We start from the raw sequence: 5,549 nt of genomic DNA on the forward strand, positions 1-5,549 counted from the left end.
GATCACAGGAGCTCCCAAAAAGTTTAGATAGGAAGGACATCAGAACAGAGATGCCAATAATAGCCAAATCCCTGTACATTCAAAAAGCCAAAACCAAAACCAAAGAACAACAAAACTCATCAAACAACTTGTGAGAGGCCAGTTTTATCGTAACCACGTCTTTCATTGACCAAAGCAATACATGTAATAACAAATGCATTCAACAGCAACAATAATTTTAGTATAAAAATAAAATATGATGACTCCAGTTTGGTACTATAAAGTTAACAGTAAGTCAGATTTGAGTTCAGTCTCCAAAACTCTCTTGCCTTATGGGATACCCACTGTGCTCCTTACTCCCTGGGAGCCGTCTTATTATTTAAACAAGACTGTCAACCGCAAGCAATGCTCCAAGCCTGCACAAGTCAGAGTGAGATGCATTGGAATGCATAAGTAAGCATGCCCAAGTGCCACTTCAAATAAATGTAGCATTTAAGGATGATCGCTTAACCTTTCTATAAGGGGGAAAATGAGAAGTCAATAGCTATGTGACACCAGGCGGATCTCAAGTGATACTCTGGTTGCATTAATAACCAGACTGGTGGAGGCTGAGAGGGGAACACATGGCATGAGGTCAGAACGAAGGCAAGAAAGAAATGGATTAACCACAGTCCAACCCTCACCGTTCCTTATGTCTAAAAGTCAGTTGGTGGTCTGCAAGTGACTTTGCTTAACTACATCTGAAAAGAAATCCACGTTGCTTTGCCTTGCTCAAGTCAAAACCCACATGCATCCTAATGGTAAGCGTCATGAGGTTCTCTCTGCTGGGCCTTCCTTTTTCAATTAAGACAAAAGTACCACCGAATTGGCCCACAGAATGGCAAAATGGAACAGCAACCAAATCTCACCATCCAAAATCTAGTGCAAGATCTTTTTGGCTAAACAATGACTAACATTCATCCCAGCCAAATTACAAATTGGGAGAGAATAAAAAGCACATGAAGCAGTTGCAAGCTGGATTTTTAAAAGTAGAAGGAAAAAAAAATACAACAACAAATCAAATACAGAACACATATGACCCTCCCTGAAGTCACAGAGGATAATCAGCCTCTTTTAGCATGAAGGCAGTTCCGCGGGAGTCACTGGAATGCTTGCAACAGTGATACATCAAAGTTCCCCTGCAGAAAAACCGATACATAAAATCACAGAGCAAATCTGTTTCTTGTATGACAGCAACTAGCTGGAAAAAAAAAAAAAAAACCTTGACATTCACCGCCAAGTAATATCTATGGGACCACACACAGAGCTAGTGAGGCAGACAGCAGGCTGCTTGGAATCAATGAGCACAGAGTCCTGTCCAGGGCACTGATAAGCACTGGCTTCATGAACATCACCATTCAATAAAACGTTTCTAAGCATGCCCACCTACACAGTATCTCTGTATGTCATCACTTCTTGATTTAATCAATGTATAAATTACCTATATGAATGCCTGCTCCAACAAAGTATGTACACTCCGATTTTTGTGTTATCTGCAAGTTTATTATTGATTTGAACCAAATACTCTGTAGAAACGGAAGTGCAAAAGAGGAAAAAAACTTCTGAAGTTTCCTTTCCGTGTTCTAATGAAATCATCTTGCACATCCATCCAACAGTAAACACCACCAGTCTAGAAAATAGAGGGCTGATCTAAGAAAAACCACAGTTAGGCAGTCTGTGGAAAATTCAGGTGGGGTTGACACGTGCCAAGAGACCTCTTCAGGAATGGAAATGGGTCACTGATGGAAAAAAAAAATGTCCCCAAATCTGTTATTAATATTTGTTCTTGTAAAAGCCTATTTACTGGAAAAAAAATCCTCAGTTTCTATACCTTTAGGACCGAAAACTGTCTATATTTTAACTTTGTTATTAAGCAACATCACATAAGGCCAAAATCACCCAGAACTTTCAGAAGGTAACACTACCATTCAGGAGCCACATGGTGAAAACCTTAAACTGCTCTGAAATTATCTATGGAGAGCCCTAGCTCCCACTAGGGACCATTAAATTATGTTTTTGCAACAAAGATAGTAGTAAATATCCCTTCACCAGTAGCTAATGAAACAATGTCATACATAGAAAAATAAAATAAGACAGAAGAATTCATCCCCACCCACCCCACAACAGCGTAACCAGTCAAAATTGGCCAAGATGTAGTAAAGCAGAAAATGTGTTTCCAACCATAAATGTGTTTTATAGTGTGATTAATTTCAGACACTATCAGAATAAGTGCCAAAAACTTTCAGTTATATAGTCTGAAAAAATAAAAGCTAACAAGCAATGAAAAATCATTTAAAAAAAAAAAAAACTTGGTTTAGGTTAAACAAATCTCAGGTTCTCAAAAATGGGAAAGAAAGGATTCGTCTTCCAGAAGAAATCTTCTGTCTCTGCCCAGCTTCCAACCTAGATGGTCATTGCCGGGGGAAGGGGCTTTCTGGCCGTGGCCTCCAGCTGGCATCTGATCCGGCTACCTGCACTTCTCCAACCAACACTCCTTCCCTTGAGTTCCATGCTTCTTCTTAGATATTCCTCCCACCCTCACTGGAGGTTCTGCCCACCACCTTCCATCTGGCTCTTTCCATGCTGTAGTTTTCTCTTTCCCAATTTATCTGGCTCACCACAAATCCTCCTTTCCACTCTCCTGCTGGACACCGCCATGGGGGCCACCCGCTGGTAGTTCTAATCTGAAACCACATTTAGGGTCTAAACATTCCACATTTATGATTCCACCCCAAAAGGCAGCACGACTCATGAATATAACATAGACGTTGGATTCAGACAGACCAGGTTGTGATATGCCATTTATTGAATCGGTGGCAGTAAACCTGATCGTTGGCTTCCATAAGAACCTCTCTGTTCATCTGCAGGTCTGGGCTGCAGGTTAGGCGAGACAGGGAACTGAAAACGCTGATCCTGTGTTTTTATTGGGGGTTACGTGGGTTATGATTTCTTTCTTTCCTCCTTCTCCTTCCTCAACCCCTGTTCTTCTCCCAAAATTCCTGAAGGACCTTCCGAATTCTAATCCCCATTGCTATCCCTCCCCTCTTTCATTCCCCATCCATCCACTGCATGCCAACTAATGTACCTTTGAGATGCATTCACTGACCTCCAAAAATGCCACCACTCCAATCACTGCTCTGCTGACTAAGGTACAAACACCCACAGCACACACAGCAGACGGGAGACCCACGGGAGTCACTGAAAGATCTACCCGGGAGGTTACCAAGGACAGGGGAGCAGGCAGATTAATATTAAAACAAAATTTGAAATCTGCATAATTTTTCCAAAGATGGAATACATATCCTCCCCCCACCAAAATGGCATGCGTGGCGGTTAGAAGCCCTTTCTCTCTTTCTCTTTTGTTTTCATTTGTTCCAATTAGTTATCCATGACAGCAGACTGCATTGTGATTCATTGTACACGAATGGGGGCCTTTTTTATTTCTCTGGTTATTCACGAGGTGGAGTCACATCATTCCTACAATCAGACATGTAGTCCATTCTGTCTTGATGCATAAAGTTCTGATCCTCAAAGATCTTCTTTATCACTTTTTCCCCTCTAAGTCCTCATGATTATCAATGATTCCATCATTTGCCTTAATCCTTCTCCTCAGGTAGGACCACAAGTTCCATGAGGGAGTGGACCACAGCTCAGTACTTTCTGTCATAGTGCTGGATGGCACATGTCCCTCTGTATTCATTCATTCTCATTCTCTCTCTCTCTCTCTCTCTCTCTCTCTCTCTCTCTCTCTCTCTCTCACACACACACACACACACACACACACACACACACACACACACACACAAGGGGAGACTACCGTACTTGAACTAACAAGGAGCACCATACCCTCCTCCTACAGATCGCTTCTCCAGGACCAAGGTAATACCCTCAAATATGAGCCAAAGGAAGAAACTGCAGAGTTTCTTTCCCCACCGAATATTTACACTGACCTATCTAGCAGATGCTTTGACTAATTCCCTACCACCTTTCAAGTCCACTTGATTTCCACTCTCTAGGGACATCTACTTAAGGTGTTCCAGGTAGCCACAGCTCCAAGGCATGGGAAGTCACCAAGGAGAGAGTGGTATGGCTTCTCCAATGTCACCTCTGCTGTATGTTTCTGAACAACTGCATCCAACCAAGCTCATATCTGTTGGTAGCCAACATCATCCAGGGTCTATTATCTCAACATGGAAAATAGTATTGAAATATATTTGCAGTTTGAAAACACAAACAATGTAGTAGTTTCTCCCTCAGCTCCTGCTTCTTGAGTCCCTACCTTTATCCCTTCTCTGAACCTCCCTTGACACACATGTCAATGATGGAGGCCCTGGGTACACAAGCTTCCCTGCAGCTGATGTTTCTGCCCAGACTTGAAATCACCACCCTCTTCCACCACGGAGCCAAGGCTCCAAGCACACAGCAGGTGGGGTGGGGGTGTCCCAGCAAGTCCTCAATTCCAATGCAGCTGGGTTTGAAGTTCAATTTGAAAGCCCAGCAACAGGGAGGAGGGTCCCAACAATTGTTCAACATCCTCCTACACCCTGCTTCTGACTAATGTATCACGCTGGGAAAGCCTTTCCTCCCAGCTAGTTAGAAGTGACAAGTCCACATTTAAACCAAACCATCCTGAGAAGGCCCAGGAGGTACTCCCAGCCCTCCACAGCCTAATAAATCCCTTTCTGAAAATATCCACCTGGTGAGAAAACAAGCAGAGGTTTGAGGCTTAGGCATCCTTCAAATGCTGTTCTCCATGGAGCAGGATGCTTGTGGGCCAAATCAAAGAACATAGAGAGAGGGAAGGCAACGGGTATTTCTTTTTGAGATATGGGACAATTTGTTAAGTTGGTGAAAATCACTTGATTTCTCTATGGCTTCAGATTCCTCCTCAATAAAATTTAACACCTAGCAAGTGCTTTTAAAATGTTTTACATCACACAAAAAAAGGGAGCTGTTGGATATGGTGTTGTGTTATAGTCAGCTTTCTGTTACTATAACACATACTTGAGATAATCTGTTTATAAAGGAAAAAGGTTTACTTTGGTGTCACATTTTTGGAAGTTTTGGTCCACAGTTAGTTGGCCCCACTGCTCTTGGGTCTGTGGTGAAGTAGTACATCATGGAAGGAACCCATGGTAGAGCAAAACCTCTCACTTTATGGTCAGGAAGCCAAAAAGAGACGAGGAAAAGGCTGGGGTCTTACTACCCTCCTCACGGGCACTTGCTCCCAATGACCAGAAGACCTCTCACAAGGCCCCGCCTCAGAACATTCCAATAGCACCAGGCTGGGGACCAAGCCTTTAACAGATGGACCTTCAAGGGATACTCCAGACTAGCATGCAAAAGGAGGGGAAAAAAGAGTATTTGTGTACATAATCAATGTAGAATTTTATTTTTCCAGTAGTGATTTTCCATTGAAAACGGCATCTATGAGAAGGAGGGGATTAATCAAGGGTATTCACTACATAGAGCCGGGCAATCATGGCAACACGAGCCTTCTGCTTCTCGATGCTGCATTCGTACAATCACGG

Source organism: Urocitellus parryii, chromosome 2 (genome assembly GCF_045843805.1).
Source record: "Urocitellus parryii isolate mUroPar1 chromosome 2, mUroPar1.hap1, whole genome shotgun sequence".
In the NCBI taxonomy this organism is placed as follows: domain Eukaryota; kingdom Metazoa; phylum Chordata; class Mammalia; order Rodentia; family Sciuridae; genus Urocitellus; species Urocitellus parryii.